Source organism: Danio rerio, chromosome 10 (genome assembly GCF_052040795.2).
Source record: "Danio rerio strain M-AB ecotype USA chromosome 10, GRCz13ab, whole genome shotgun sequence".
Lineage (NCBI taxonomy): Eukaryota > Metazoa > Chordata > Actinopteri > Cypriniformes > Danionidae > Danio > Danio rerio.
Window position 1 is genome coordinate 41,777,875 of NC_141030.1, and position 17,806 is coordinate 41,795,680.

The 17,806-nt window shown below is 35.3% G+C and overlaps 1 long non-coding RNA gene across 17 annotated transcripts in view; it reads right to left on the reverse strand.

The window, feature by feature from the left end:
* The window catches only part of LOC103911773 (uncharacterized), a 339,222-nt gene that overhangs the window by 314,254 nt on the left and 7,162 nt on the right, over positions 1–17,806 (reverse strand). For all 17 annotated transcript variants that reach the window (XR_015501463.1, XR_015501451.1, XR_015501452.1 and 14 more), the window contains exon 2: positions 14,878–14,983. This is a non-coding gene — a long non-coding RNA (uncharacterized LOC103911773). The remainder of the gene's footprint in view (positions 1–14,877; positions 14,984–17,806) is intronic.

Consider the following 17,806-nt stretch of genomic DNA (forward strand, 5'->3'; position numbering starts at 1 on the left):
TATGCGCAAAACTGCATTAACTTCCAGTGAATAAACAGAAACAAATTCATCCCTTCCTGATAAACTCAGGCCAAATATCGAAAAGAGAAATTGTATTGGCTGCAGTAGGAAAAGTCATGGGAGTCTACTTTATTCAAGTTCTAGAGGTAATAATACTGAACCACTTTGATGACAGACTTTGGCTGAGGGATTTTAGAATGACCAAAACCTTTTAGATGTTTTACAATGTGGTCAGTCAAATGGATCGTCCATTCATTCAGTCACATTGTGCCCACTTTTGTGATCATGTGATCTATTCAACATATGTTCATTCTAAAAATGCAGCCCTATATCCATTTCTGGAGATCATGAATTAAGTAGCTAGCGCTATGTATTGCATCTTTAAAATGAGCACTACGGGGCGGTATGATGCCGTTTCTTTTCTTGCTCACCAGCTGACTGCTTATCTCAGTGTAGACGGATTTCCTGCTGTTACCAGTTTGTCCGGTAGCTCGAAATGCATGTCGGCGGATTGAGATGCTGAGCGGAGTTGACAGCGACAACGGGGTTCGAGTCCAGTGGAGAACTGTTCCAGAAAGCAAGATTAGAAAAAAACAAAAGCTCAAAAATAAAATGAACAAGTAAATAACAGGGTGAGAATGTGGTAAAATCTGAAAACGTGGTAAAAATCAGGGGGCTTTTCTTTTTCTGGATTGCTTTCAACTGTCGGTTGGGTTTAAGGAAAGGCATGGACGATGGTCAATCAGTGCTTTTGAAAACACTATTGGTTGGGTTTTGGGAAGGAGGAGGGTGGGGGGGGATTGTTCACTTGGTCAGTCAGTTGACAGCAACCTCTGGTGGATTTACACGAGAACACCAGGCGGGAACGGCACTCGCATAAGAAATTTGAGATCTCAAAGAGCGTACACAGTGGCCTCTGGTGGATTTACGCAAGAACAGCAGGCGTTAATGGCACTCTCGAGAGAAATTTGAGATCTGAAAAGGCATACACAGCAGCCGCTGGTAGATTTACGCGAGAACAGCAGAAGCAAATGAAATTAGTGAGAGAAATTAGAGATTTGAAAAAAGCTGACACAGTGGTCTCTGGTAGGTTTACGCGAGAACAGCAGACTCAAATGACATCAGCGAGAGAAATTAGAGATCTGAAAAAAGCTGACACAGTGGCCTCTGGTGGATTTACGTCAGAACACCAGTCACGAATGGTACTCGCGAGCGAAATTTGAGATCTGAAAAAGCATACACAGTGGGCTCTGGTGGATTTGCAAAAATAAAAACTGCAAAAACAAACATAGCTCCTGGGATGTATTTGGCACTCTCGAGCAATGTAAATATGGGTCAATGTATAATCAGAATGAGCCTGGGTTGAGGATTTTTCAAAACATCTTTTTTGTGTTCAACAGAAGAGAGAAAATCAAATAGGTTTAGAACAAGGGAAGGGTGAGAAATCTTTTTTTGTTTTGTTTTTATTTTTGGGTGAACTATGCCTTTAAAAACCTACAGCGCTGACTTAGATACTTAGATTGACTAAAGACTCAACCCTGATTTTACCCAAAAGAACAGAGAAAACTTAACATAGTAAATGCTGCTGGACATTCATTTTTACACAATCACATCAAAAGAAACACAATATTCAGCAGGAGTCTTAACTGGCTAAATATCTGCCAATGTGCTACAAGCAGAGAGTCCTTTATTCTCCATAGGCAATCAGGAAGATGTCCATTTTAAACTCTAATCATTTTCATTCAGTTAGTAAAGGACGGCAGCATGCTGTGATGTTTCTGAGTTTGCAGATAATTAGTTGGTACATCAGTCCTCTCGATTTGAGGGCTTCAAAGATTATAATTAGTGCTTAATGTCAGTGCAGCCTGAACGAGAAAAAAATTGCTGTGACTGCAGAATTACTCTGTGAATGACAGATCTTTGCACAACTAAACTACTAGACCAGTTAAAGAGATGAACATTCACTCATCATCTACTCAAGTGGTTCTAAACGTTTATGAATTTTTTTCTTCTGTTGAACACAAAACAAGATATTCTGAAGAATATTGGGAGAAGCTGCCATTGGCATCGATAGGAGGAAAAAAAAATACTATGAAAGTCAATGTCTGGGGAGGCACAGAGGTGCAGTGGTTCGCACGTTCAAGCCTCGGCTGGGTTAGTTGGCGTTTCTATGTTGAGTTTGCATACTGCAGATATTTTCTCGAGTGAGAATTACGTCGAATGAAACTTTGTCGTACACCATGCCCACCAAAAGAGTACCATTGGTATCATTTTAGCAGTGGAAACGCAAGCCTGATAAAAGTGGTCCATACCAAGCAGTAACGTACTGTCCTGTACCATTAACGTACAAGTAGCTAAAACTCACTTATTCAGAGGCGGAAGCTGGCGAACGTGCAACAACTTTAATCATAAGGTAAACAAAACAAAAGATTCTAATTGGAGCTCCTTCACAGGACTAGACCAATCACAGAGCTTGCGCTACACGTCGTTGCAATGTGTGGTTACATTTTTTAAAGGTGCGCGTCAGCATCAGCGTCAGCCATGGCAAGGGGTCTACGTTCGGCGTGAAAGCTGCGCCGGAGCATACGCGTGCACTTGACGCAGAAGTATAAATCAGCCTTAAAGGTGAAGAAAAAGTGATTTTTTTCCTGGACATTTTCCTGAAAAAAGGTTTAGAGGAAGGTGTTCAAATGAGCTTGTTTCCTCTGCGGTCCATTTCCAGAAAAGTGATGATTCAGAAATTACATTAAAGCTTTTTAACATTTATTTTTTGTCCCTTGAATGTGTTTGTGTTCAAATAAAAAAAACAAAAAAAAAAACAAAACAATAAAATAAAACTAAACATAAAACAAATAAAACAAAAAACAATTCTATAAAAATTAAATATAAAACCTATAAAATAAAACAAAATAAAAATTTTAGATTCTATAAAATAAAACTAAATATAAAACAAATAAAACAAAATAAAATAAATAAAATAAAAATGCTATAAAACTAAATATACAACCAATAAAACAACAAAATAAAAAATAAAAAATATTTAAAATAAAACTAAATATGAAACTAATAAAACTAAATAAAATAAATAAAAAAATCTATAAAATAAAACTAAATATAAAATTAATAAAACTAAACAAAATAAAAAAATTCTAGAAAATAAAACTAAATATAAAAATAAATTAAACAAAAATAAAATAATACAACAAAAATTAATAAAATAAAATATACAATATGCTGTTGTATAATCAATATAAACACAGACATAAATTGGTCTTAAAGTGTCAATAATTACCCTTATCGCAATATAATATGGCAATATATCGCACAACAAAAATGACTTGTGACCGGCCCATGCTAATAGTCTAATCTGATTCAATGATCTATGCTAAGCTAAAGGTGCTCTCGCCGGACCAGGAGATCGTCTGAATGGATTTAAAAATGGTCTTGTAAAAAGTGGAGTGTTCCTTTAAATAACTCTGGCATCCAACTGCTCCGTTTCCTCTCTGCCAAACACACTGAAGACACATGAACACATAAATCAGTGGATCCATCTGTTAAACCTGCGAGTGTGACACAACCGACTGATTTCATGATGTCCTCCTGCAGAGCAGCAGCAGGTCTGAGACCACACTAACAGATCTGTGACCATACAGCAGGCGTCTGATTACACGTTTTAAACAGAGGAATGTGGAAATGGTTGTTCACCAGTAATGATATAATATCCCGGCAATATATCCTAATAATTATTTTACTAAATGTATCTAATCGGTTACAAGACAGGAAGTCATAAAAGAATATGCTTGTTGACAGCGTCAGCACTGCTCTGTAGACATCTCTATACAACATAACCTGATAATGATTTGGATGCTTTCAACATCTCTTAGTCCAAATCATCAAGAGTCTGTCCCTCCGCTCACCATTCTGTCCTCCAGTCTCTAATCCTGACTAAATAAATCAATTCTAATAAAAGCACAAACACCTTTTAGTCTAATACAATCTCCTCAGACACAAACAACACCACATCTGTCCAGCCGGGAACATGCAGAAGCAGAGACGTTTATGGCTGGCATTCATTAACACAATGCTCTGACACTTCATATTCCACTTATAAACTCTGAAGTCACCTTGATCAGGAGCACATTAAGATTCCTGTCAGCTCAAGGTTTCATTCTGCTCTGGGCTACACGAGCTCTTCTCAACCATATCTGCTTTAATTCACGCTAAAGGATTAGCTCACTTCCAGAATCAGAATATCCGGATCATTTACTTGCTCCCCTTGTCATCCAAGATGTTAGCTTCTTACTTCAGTCAGAAACAAATCAAGGTTTTTGAGGAAAAACACACAATTTGTAGTGAATATAGTGCTCAGTCTATAGTGCTCAGTTGCTTGAACTTTCATATGGGGGAAAATGCTGTTTTATCAACATTCATTTGTTTTTGACTGAAGAAAAAAAATCAGTTGAGTGTAAAAATAGTAAATAATCAGCACAATTTTTTCGGGAAATAAATTAATCCTTTACAAGTAACTGAAGTATTTCATTTAGTCAATTTAGTCAAATTTAGTGCATTTAAAAACAACACATGACGTGGCAAGTGTTTTACAGATGCAAATTTACTGTGGTAAAACAAAACATGCAGAACTACACCATTACATGTATGCTATAAAATACAGCAAACAACAAACAAATTAAAACACTAAATTATACTACTAAGACTTAAAACAATGAAATAATGTTTTGATTTATTTGTCATATAAATAAATTAATTAATTTGATGAAAATTACATCATAAACCAATTTTTTTTTAACTCAAAGTTAGCATTTTATGAAGACTAATTAAACAATTAAATAATATGTGTATGCCTTTTGAGTGATATAACAGAATGGCAGCTTGATTGGAAATGATGCATGATGAAACCTAATAAAAGAAAACAAAACAAAACAAAAAATAAAACAAAAATAAAATAAAAAAATAAATTAATTCAATAAAATAAAATAAAACTAAATAAAATAAAACTAAATAAAAAATACAACTAAACTAAAATAAACTAAAACTAAAATTAAAAAAATTATTAAATAAAACTAAATATAAAACAGAAATAAAACAAAATAACAAAAATTTTAATTAAAACAAATTAAATTAAATAAAAATAAAACAAAATTAAATTAACAAAATTAAAATAAATTAAACTAAATAAAATCAAATAGAACTAAATAAAAAGTAAATAAAACAAAAAATAAAAACTAAACTTAAGTAAAAAAAATCAATAAAATAAAACCAAATATAAAACAGAATTAAAGCAATATAAAATTAAATTAAACAAAATATAAACAAAAAATGTAATAAAACAAAAAATGTAATAAAATAAAATAACAAAATAAAATAAAATCCCTGAGTGTCATATTTAGGATGTGATAGCACAAATACATTAGAGATCATTCACTTTTTCAGCTCTGATTCAGGAAGTATTTTTCACATAAATTTTTAAAGGGATTTTTAAAAAGCCTTGGCTAATGCATAATTGGTTATGAACCAAAACAGCCATATATCAATGAGGAGATTCACTGCAAACTTTAAATGGAAGAAATGTGAAGGGATGGCTTTCAACAAAAGCATACAATCAATTAAAAACTACAGTGTTTACAACAGATCTTTAAAGGGTTATGAGTAGGGCCAGACGGAATCTGCGGACGTTTTTTGCTATTTCTGAGGAGAATTTTGGTAAAAATCTGTGGATTTCTGCGGAATTATTTTGGGAGTATCATAACTTACACTTTAATATATTAAATAAAAAGTAATAAATTACTGAATAAAAACTGAATAAATTCCGATTTACACATTTACTCAAGTAAATAAACAGAATTTATAATGGGCTAAAAAACTGCAGAAATCTGCGGAATACTGCGGAAAATCTGCTGAAAATCTGCTGAAAATCTGCGGAATTCTGCGCGCGCAGATTCCGTGTGGGCCTAGTTATGAGTTATAATTCAAACCCAGTTTCTCTGTAAAGAACATTAAATAAAGACCATGCATGGCAATAACCCACAACACAGTTATAAAACTTTTTTTTTTTAAGAAAAGCACCACCAACAAGAACATAAGAATCATCTTTTCAGACTATGAGAAAGAGGCTTGACAAAAACAGGAGACATCAGCAAAAAAGAAACATACTGTAGATTCTGTTTCATTTGTTACGTTCAGTCAGGCGAGTAAATATTATTTGAGAAAACAGATCAGATTTTATTAGAGGAAAGCCTAGCAGGACGAGCTGCAGCACTGAGGCGTGAGATTCATCTGATCCATATTAATGAATACAAATCTATTCTTTCCTGAATATAACAACTGAGAGATGGAGGGGCTCCCTTAGTAAAAGGAAATGACAGTATACATATACAATAGTATTATATAATAGATAGGTAGGTGATTGAAAATAGTGACACTAAGATAGGTGGGTGATTGAAAATAGTGATGCTTGCAAGACATTAGTCGTATAAGGTATTTTCTAGGAGGAACAAATATCAATAATATAATAAAAATGACTGCAATAAGTCAAGGTGAGCTTTATTGTCATCCCGCTACATATGTGGACAAAGTGGAATGAAATGTAACAATCATAAATGTGAACGACACTAGACATAATATTTTAAACTTATACATGACTAATATACTGGAAAGGTAAATCTAACTACACTAACTACTAATTTGCATATACTATACTTAAACTAAACACAACCTAAGACAGACTACACAAGTACTTTTTTGCTGATGAAAAAGTATTTATTTGTCACATACACTTTTACATGTAGCGAAATTGGACTCCTACGACCATACACAAACATCACACATTTCATGGGAACAGGTCAGACGAGAGGTACTGTAGCTTTTAGAAAGAGGAAATAATAAACATTAGAGAAAAGGGAGGTGAAAAAAAGCCCCTCTTAGACTTTCTTGAAGTAGGGCATTGTGAGATCAGGGAAAAAAAGCCCCAGCAACATGCACATAAATGCATAGACAACGGGGGATATGGAGATAGTCCGATAAATGTAACAGCCATCTGGTTCTGCCGCTAGAGAGTGCTGGTCACAGACCCACCCACCCACATCAGGAGTGATAAGGATACAAAGCCGTGGTAATTGCCTGTTTCATTATCATGCAAGTACTTTTACATAAGACAGAAAAATATTATGCAAGATATTGTGCAAAAGAGGGATGTGAGGTTAAAGGAAACAAGTAGTGGAATATGATTTGTGGTACATTCACAAGTAAACATTGTTTTTCCTATTGAGTCCTTGTAAGATGGAGTCCAAGTAAAGTGTTCGGAGCATATAGAGTAGGTATGGGACGATAACAGTTTTCATGGTATAATGTGATTTGGAAAAGTCAAAGTTTTAAAATCTGCAAAAATTTTCTGCTATACTGTTCCTAAATTATGTGTATGATTTTTTTTTTATTTACGTTTTTTTTTTTTTTTTTTTTTTTTTTTTTGTAACAACAGTATCTCCAGCAGAAAAGATATCCAAAGATGCTGTTTTAAATTTTTTGGGGGGGAAAGTTTTATAAATATTTTACATTTTAAATATTTCTGTTTTAAATGTGTAATCTGTAATACAGATTACAAAAAAATCTGTATTTTTGAAGCTAATGAGGATTGCAGAAGTTACTGCTCCAAAATATTTTAAATGTTTTTCAAAATGAAATCTATTGTGTTCAAAGGGGAAAAAGTTTTAGGTTTTTAGCTAGACATTTAAAAAGTACATAATTTAGAGCAGTAATCACAATACCTTGATATTTTTATCTTATCATAATCACACTTTCATACCGTATAAGAATCGTATACCGGCCCATGCCTAATATGGAGAGAAGAGTGTTTCTAAAGGTGGTTTGTCAAACCTACTCACCTGTGTGAGGCACACTCAGAAATGTTTTTTAAAAATGAATGAATAAAAATTTCAGGTCCAAATGTGCAAAACTGGTGTGAGTGTCGGTTAGAAAGTAACTAACAATTAAAAATGAAACAATTTGATTAAAAATAAAACAAACTAACAAACAAATAAACAAAACTAAATTAACAGAATTCATAGTGGCATTTGCTACTGAGTGTTTATATGACACGACATCATTTTGCCACATTGCAAAACAGAAAGTAAACGATTCCACAAAAACTTGCATATTTGACCAAAAAAAAAAAAACAAATCAAGCAGAAGAAAAAGAATTGTACAAAAAAAGGTACAACATTTGTGTGTGACTGGTCAAACTGAACCAGATATTGCAGGGCAAAAATCTTATCTGTGTTGAAATTTTAGGCTAATATCGTAATACTTACAAAGTATTTCTCTATACAATTAACTGTAGCAGCTTCCATTTGTTTTGTTTTTTTGTTTTTTTTCTGTGATTTATTAGACAGTTAAAAAAAATAGGCAGAACAACATATTCACTAATCATGCAATGCTGTTGTCTACTGCAAACCTGATTTCACCAGGTAGGACATGTCCCTAGAATAACATCTATGTTGATCCTGGAAACTCATTCCAATCAGATGATCAGATTTAAGGGATATGTTTACTGTTTATGTTAATTGCAGGCTTACGGATGGTTTTGTGCACTTCTACATGATTGTTATCCAACAATTATTCCCCTATGACTTTGGGAATAATTTACAGTTATGGTTAGGTTTAGGCAATGATGAAAAATAACAAATTACAAATACTTAAATTACTGCGAGTAATTTTTCTTACAAATTGTAATTTACCAAGTAGTTTTAAAAATATACTTTTACTTTCCATTGAGAACATTTTTAGTGCTGTATCGGTACTTTTACTCCACTACTTTCCTTCAACCTGCATTCACTACTTTATAGTTTGTCAATGGGGATTAGAAAAATCAGTCCTGTGATTCTTGTCCAATCAAATCACACCTAGAAGGTGAATCACCTCATAGTGAACTCTCAAAACATGGGCGATTTATAATTCCAGCAAACTGTTTGGAAGCATTAAGTCTCCAAGAAGATGTCCAAAATCTTTACACACATTGACCCAGAGACTGTTTAGATGCATGTCGCTGATGAAAAGAAGACGGATGTTTACTGTATGTTGACTGAAATGGCCTTAAACACCCAGCAAATTGACATTGTACACCAACTTTGTGGGGACACAGCATTTTGTTTGAAAATTAGGTCAACATCAATGTCCAACCTAAAATCAACATCTAATGATGTTACAGCTTGAAGTTGTGTGGAGGTACCACTATGACGTCTATCAGATGTTGGATTTTGGTTGCCATGCTTGATGAATAAATGTCAATATGATGTTGGTTTAAGATGTTGGCTCGACATTGGATTTTAGTCACTTTTATTTTTAGGCAAGTACGGTACTTTTACTTATACTCTTTCCACCACTGGATTTAGGGTAGAGAATAGGTATTTTCCAACAAAAATGATGTTTACATGCGAGCAGGGCTGTCACGATATTGGGATTTTCCCAAAACCGTTATTGTGGCTAAAAGAATTCAAGTTATCCATATACCGCAATATTTATAAAACAAAATGGTAAAAAAAAAAATCTATTTTTTTACTAAAAATTTTTAAATATTATCATATAAATATAATATAAATATCATTTTAAATATTGTGCTTATCGTCAATACCGGCATATTGTCTCAGCCTAAATTAACATGGTGTTGTATTTTATCCTTTGAAAATCAGTTATTAACCGTGAACTCGTATGGCCAAATACAGACCAAATATATGTGATCCCTTTATAAACAACACTCATTAATATGAGGTTCAACAAACTTATTTATAGTAAAACATGTTCTATACAAAATCTCATTCAACGCCATTCATTATGGATATGCTTGCATTTTAAAAGTGGGATCTGGAGATAAATGGATGAGCATCATTAAATTCCTCCAACGTTTTCTGAAGAAAGTGTTTTTAGATGAAACTTCCTCTAGTTTCGTATGGCTCACATCTACTATCTAGCAGTCATTTCACGCGCAGAGACACAGATTTATCTGAGATAATTGTTTTCGGTCCACTAAGGTCATCTGCAAAGAGCAAAGGTGCCAAACGCCGTTCAACTCACAGTCATTATTGACCTGCTGTACTGTATGTGACTTTTAGCTGCGACTATCATTAAAGAGCAAAAGAAAGAGAGAGGGCGAGCATGCATTATTTATACCGCTACAGTCACCATGACAGTAGTCATTTTACAAGAGAGAATCCATCAATATTGTTGCTTTTTATCACATCTCCTGTAGAAACGTTATTGATGTCTTGAATATCAGCAGAAGAGATGCTGTCCTAGAACTGCAGCGTTAAGCTTCTCAAAGCCCTGAGTTTTATTAAACTGCACAATAGGTTCATCCTGAACTCCTGTTGTTGGAAATATATGCAACGCCTGAGCTGGAAACATCCACATGCTTTTAATCAGACGTTTAATTCAGAAGAAAATAAGTCTTATGCAACTGAAAAACCAAATATCCCCGTCTCAAATCTCTTATTCAGTCTTAAGTTGCAGGACTCTCTGATATATAGTGTGTGCTGAAAGAATATTCCTCTAATCTGCTGAACATGTAAAGGGAAGGAATGTTTGGAGACACGTAAACAAAAGAGCCACCTACAAACCAGCTGAAGATTAAAGCAGTTCCTCCAACGGCTCTTATAAAAGCATGAAGGGATCTTCAGCTCCACAACATGGCTAAAAGATCTTGACACTAAGACACCATAGAAGGATTTATATACATTTTTTCTAATGTAATAAATAAATAGTATAATAACCTGTATATAATAATAAAGCTATATAGTAGTAAAAAAACTTAAAATTCTTACATTTTAAAATGCTTTAAAGGGCATCAAATATTGATGGAATGTAAGCGTCTTAAATTAGAATGCTTTTTTGAAAAAGTTTCATATCATTGGGGTTTATACTGAGATACTAGAAGCTGAATGCAACATGTTTAACCCATTTTCAATGACTGAGAATCAAAAGTGGGCCACTTTGCTGCATACAGCTGATACAGAATGTATTTATAGAGGAACGTCTGAAGAATAAATGTGTTTTGAAACTAGAAACCAAGTCGCCCCTCCACCCCCTCATTTAAAACTGCATTAAACATACCTTCCTGGGGTGCGTTTCCCAAACAACGACATAACCCCCGACTGAACTACCATAGTATGATGCATCTTTTGCGAAAATTAATTGCATCCAAAATAAAAGTTTGTATTTACATACTTGCTGGTGCATAAAAAGTCTATACCAAAATATTTACATATATATTTATATATAATTGGTATTATATTTCTAAATTAAATATTTATAACTAACTAAAAATTTTTGGCAGCATGGTGACTCAGTGGTTAGCACTGTTGCTTCACAGCAAGAAGGTTTCTGGGTCAAGTCCTGGCTGGGCCAGTTGGCATTTCTGTGAGGAGTTAGCATGTTCTCCTCGTGTTGGCGTAGGTTTCCTCTGGGTGCTCCGGTTTCCCCCAGCCAAAGACATGCGCTATAGGTGAATTGGGTAAACAAAATTGTGTGTGTGTGTGAAAGTGAGAGTGTATGTTTGTTTTCCAGTACTGAGTTGCGGCTGGAAGGTTCAAAACAAATGCAAGTGCAGGTAGCCAGATTCAGGACCACAAAACAGAGTCTGATGATCGAGCCAAAAGGCTGATTGAAACCATGTTCTAAATAACAGCAACGTCACGCGATAGAAGAAACATTTTCCATATTAAAAGGAGTCTGTCAAAACCAACACCTTGAACTGATATATTAGAAACGGTTTCTACAGCTGAACAACAGAACAATGATCACCTCAGGTACACCTCATAAGCTTTATTCAGAGTTAAATGCTAATGATGTGAGTTTGAATGCCATTTTACATTACATTTTTTTGCCGTACTACTGAAAGAAGCAGCAGAAAGTTCACCTCAGATCTTGAAAATAAAATAAACTGTTAGAAAATGAACTTTAGAACTTGAATAATGCAAGCCAACACATATCAGTGATTCAGCATCTACATTTAATTATGTTAAAGAGGTTTAATCTGTAGTAATTAGATTATAAACCTAACCATTTCGTAAGTGCATATTCTGTGCTTTTGAATGGCTGTATTTACATTTCTGTGGTGTTTCGTCTGGTGCAAACAACCAAATTGCTTATTACTGCAAATCTCCTCATGTATGGTGTTGTTAGAACACGGGGTTATAATGTAACCTGCTCACCTAATGTTTACGTTCATAATATTTATATTATTTGCTAATTAATAACCTCATGTGGAACTATGAATTTGTGTCTCATTTCGGAGTCTGTCCACTGAAAGTAGTATTTCAGTCAGGAGCGCATGCTTTTAAGAGCCTTTCTGAATGAATGAATGAATGAATGAATGAATGAATGAATGAATGAATGAAGTAAATAAAATGCGCTGCTTCTCCAAGGCAACTCAGGGTGCTAAAAATATAATTGGCTAAACTGACATTGGGGAGGTTAAAAGAACCAAAACAAAGACAGACGTTCCGGCACGTATCGCACGTTTTCAAAGCAAAATATCTGACTTTAGCATTGTTTTTCAGATAAACAAGAATGTTCATATGGCATGTTTCTAAATTATCTGCAAACATATTATGGTATTTTTATGCTTTAGAACAAGGTTGTGTCAAACTCAATTCCTGGAGGGCTGAAGCCCTGCACAGTTTAGTTCCAACCCTGCTCCAACACACTTACCTGTAGGTTTCAAACAAGCCTGAAGGACTCAATTAGTTTGATCAGGTGTGTTTAATTAGGGTTGGAACTAAACTGTGCAGAGCTGCGGCCCTTTTGGAATTGAGTTTGACACCTGTGCTTTAGAACATTGGTCCCAACATTTTTTGCCCGAGATGCCCTTTTCCCCTTTTTATTGTAAGGCCCCCTCCACATTTAATGATATTACCCTCATATAAGTTTGCAGTAGGTATGCCAAAAAAGGTTGTTTTCAAACAAACTGTATGTTTATTACTATATCTAGATATGTTTATGCGCAAATAATAGCCTCATGTAAAATATAAAAGCAAAACAGCAGTAGGCCATTTGTATTGGGTACACCTTGCGGAATTGAAGAACTGTGATTGGTCGGCTTGGCAGCGATGACGAGTCTGGGCGGGACCGAGAGCCGCGCGAATAGTGCGAGCCTGATGGGGCGATTGTTTACAAGTGTGGAGTCCCGCGAAGGAGCTCCGGATGGAAAGTTTTGTTTTATGTTTACCTCATAGTTAAAGTTGTTGCACGTCCGCCGGTTTGAGTGAGTTTGAGCCACTTGTACATCCCGGAAGCATTCAGAAAGAACAAAACACAGGCGAAGAAACTCGACACAGAGACACATTAACTCCTCACTGCCAACTAGCGTTTTGGAAGTGTTAATGCAGACCAACAGAGACAGCGCGCAGAAGTATAATGCACAACTACGCGCGTTGCATGCGCCGTTGGTTACGCCGGTCACTTGACACAGAAGTATAAACCAAGCTTTACGCCCTATTCACACGGGGCTTCAGCGTCAACGCTTGACAGAGGGCGTGTCTGAAGTTGGAGCTGAAACGATCGTCATAGAAGCGTCAGCCAGTGAAATTCAGTCAGCAATAGGCCACTGTCTGAGCTGGTGTATTTGCATACAGCGATCTGATTGGCTGACGCTTCCGTCGGCGCTTGAAAAGTTGAGCTGGTCCCAACTTCTGCAGCGAGGAACGCTTCTGAAGCGGCGCCGACGGATCCACAATGCAGTTCGGCAACGCCTGACGTCACCCATTCAAAGTGAATGGGAAGCGTTGACGCTGACGCCCCGTGTGAATAGGGCGTTAGGGACTCTTCGCTTTGAGAAAATAGTATAAAACCTTAATTCAGGTAACTATCTTGGTATTTCCTGCATTTCGTGTTTTCAGTATTGCTAGCACTGTGACCCAAAATGTTTGGAGCTTCCTTTCCTGGGTCCAGTATGCTTGGGTCATTAGTATTAGCTAATCAGTGAGACTTCTTTTGTGAAGGAATAATTACAAATTTGTCAATTTTTTGGACAGACAGGGGATAAAATTAACCAAGGCAACATGATCGTTCTCCTAATTGTCCACTACTAAATTATTTTTTTAATATGGCGCGACTCCCTACCTGTTAGGAATTGCTGCTTTAGAAGAGTCAAAAACTTACAAACAACAAGTTTAACATGGTCAACAGACACCAGGTCTAATGCAACACAAACTCTGAGAGAAATGCATACATGAAGATCCAAACACCTAAAATAATCCAAAATCCCAGCACAGAGACCACACAAGTCATTAAAAGCGGAAACAGAAGGCTTTCGCATACAAAATTGGAAGGAAAAATGAAAAGAACATCTGTCAGCTCGAGTAATTTAGAGCGAAGCATGTGTTTCGCCTGCAACTTGGAGAGCTCAGTCATGCTTCAGTCATGTCAAGCTCTGTTCTTCTGTCAGAAAAACACCAGAGCGGCTGTTTGATCACCATGACAACTTCATGAAAGCCCAAGACAGCCGTCACAGGAAGTGAAGCGGTATTGACACTTTTCTCATTAGAAAACGCATCCAGCGCTGCTGATGATATGAATCAGAGGAAAGCTTTTTGATAGATGGATAGATTCATTAATGAGCACTCTTTTTCTCTCTAAATAGAAATGGCAGACGCTTTAATGGCAAGTGAAAGGACAGGCCATTCTTCGGTCAGATTAAGAAGCACGGAATGACTGACCGGAGTTAAAAACACTGATCCATAAAGGTTATTTACCTTTCCAGACTACAAAATAGTGCACAAATCTATCAATGAATCAAATGGAAGCCCTTTAAACAAGAAATGCTTAATAAAAAGCAGCCTCCAAAAAGCATGAAAATAATGGCAACGTTACCTTTTCCACATGGTTTGGTCTTTTAAGTGTTCTTCTTGCTGGTGTTCGTTTGCTGTCCTAAACATTCCAGACTCCAACACCTGATCTGTCACATGACCAACACAACCTGAAAGTGGTGAGAGGTGTATCTCTTTTAGTTTACTGTATTAATATTATTATTAGATTAATGTCAATACGGTTATGAACATATTCATATTAGGAGTAGTATGTTCATAAACATTTGATTTAGTGGCTAGTTTGATTGAATTTGTAAGATCTCAGTCATACATTTTAGTATAATTTGCTCCCCAATGACGGTTGGATTTAGGGGTGGGGTTTGGTGCCACGCCCCCTTTTAAAAAATCATACAACTGAATACAATTTCATCACATGGCTTGAAAAGTGCTGTTTGGAAAGAAAGAATTGATTGGAATGATTCTGTAGGGAGTGAATCATGAATAAATTATATCAAACAAAATACAAATAAATACAGCAAACATAAACTGAGGTCCACCCTATTTCAAATTTCTGGCCTCATCCCTGGCTCAAATATTAGACAGATAGATATATCCTTTTGACTATATTTTAAATTATGTTTTTTCAAAAGTTCATTCTTAAAGTAACATTTACTAAAGAAAATTTACAAGTCAACAATTAATCCATGCAAGTATATCCGCAAAAAAAAAAAAAAAATAAAGTCTTTTGGTAATCTTTAATCAAAATCTAACTATTTTCATCCACTCTGGAATGGCAGTCCTTGTCCGATGACGTCAGTTTAACAGCTTGTGTGTAATAATAACCCTACATTTATATAGTGCTTTTCTGGATACTTAAAGCGCTTTACACATTTTTGGGGAGGGGGGGGGGGGCTTGGGGGTGGGTTGGCTCCTCATCTACCACCAGTGTGCAGCATCCACCGGTATGACACAACAGCAGCCATATTGCGCCAGACCGCACACCACACTTCACCTGATTGGTGGAGGAGACAGAGGGATGAAGCCAATTATGATATGGGGATGGTTAAGAGGCCATGATGGACAGAGGCCAGTGGGCAGATTTGGCTAGGATGCCGGGGTTAAACCCCTACTCTTTTTTTTTTTTTTTTGAAGGATTTCTAATGACCACAAAGTCAGGACCTCGGTTTAACATCTCATCTGAAAGACAGTGCTCACTGAGCAGTATAGAGTTCCCATCAATATACTGGGGCGTTAAGACTAGGGATGGGCGATTTGGCCTAAAATAAAAATCTCGATTAATTGAACTTTTAACTCGATTACGATTAAGAAACTATTATTTTGTTCATTTATTTTTTGCCTTCGTAGTTGACTGACAGGTTTTGTAAAGTAAATATGCTTGCATCTTACAAGTGCAAATTTTTTTAATGAAATGTGCAGTATTTGATTTTGAAATAATTGAAAGTAACATCAACTACTATCTACTATATCTATGATTGTTTATTGAACATCAACATTGACCAACTGAAATTAAAGCACACTTTGCCTATTATTATTATACCAACTCAGAGATGTTGAGGACAACAAGTTTGTGCACTGAATAAAGGGTTGGAAGTGAATGCTTTTCTTTTTCTTTTTGGTCAGATTCATCGGTTAATTGAGAAAATAAACGACAGATTAACCGATTATTAAAACTATCGTTAGTTGCAGCCCTAGAAAAAAAAATTGTAATTCTTCTCCCTTTACTGCATATTTAATTCCAGGTGGAAGTACATCACCATACAGAGATCTAAAAAAAATTTGTTCCTGTAATTATGCTGAATGGTCAACTCGCAAGCCCTAAATATGTTTTTTTTAATTCCTTGACTTATTTGCTGATATTTTCCCACACATAAATGCTCATCTACTCTTCACAGATTATTAAAAGATAAACCATCTTTTATAATGAAGTTTAGAAAAGGCTGGAAGGTGTTTAATGTCGGAGAACTTGACATTTGCAATGTAATTTTCTCCTTGGCATGTATACTATATTTTCTTGGACATTCTAAAATGCTTAACGTGAAAAAAGCTTAACATGGCTTAATGTACCTAAACATAATCAGAGAAACCCAAATTTCTGCCAAATTGTACTTGTGATTAACCCTAACTGTAAACAGAATGAGTAGCAATTCCATGGATAAAGCGAAAAACAGCACATTAAGTGTTTTCTCCCCTATTGAAGTCTATAATAAGGAAAAAAATTAACGTGGCTTAATGTACCTAAATATAAACCAGCGAAAGCCAAATTTCTGTTAAATTGTACTTGTAATTAACCCCGACTACTGTAAAGATGAAGTGAAGCAGCACATTAAGCGTTTCCTCCCCTTTGAAATCTATTATAAGGAAAAAGCTTAATGTGGCATAATGTACCAACAAGCAGGGAAAACAACATTTCTATCAAATTTTACTCATGACAAACACCTTCTGATCTCAAAAAAATGAGCAATCTTAGCAAGTAAAAATTTTCACGTTTTGCATTTGAAGTCCATTATAAGGAAACAGCTTAACGTGGCTTAACTTACCTTAACACCAACCAGGGAAACCCAAATTTCTTTCAAACTTTACTTGTGATTAACACTAACTATTGTTAAAAGAACGGGCCCTAATTCCATTGATAAAGTGAACAATATCACGTTAAGCATTTTCTCCTCATTAAAGTCCATAAAGAAAGGCTTAACATAACTTTGCAACCGAGGAAAACCAAAAGTTAAAAAGGCTGTTCATAAAATCAAAGTTAGTGTTAATCACTAGTAAAATCTGATAGAAATGTTGAATTCCCGGCTTGTTGTTAAGGTACATTAAGCTTTTTCCTTATAATAGACTTCAATAAGAGAGAAAACACTTAATGTGCTGTTTTTCATATTATCGATGGAATTGGGGCTCGTTCTTTTTACGACTTAAAAAAAAAAAAAAAAGTTAAAATAAAATAAAAAGAACGAGCCACAATTCCATCGATA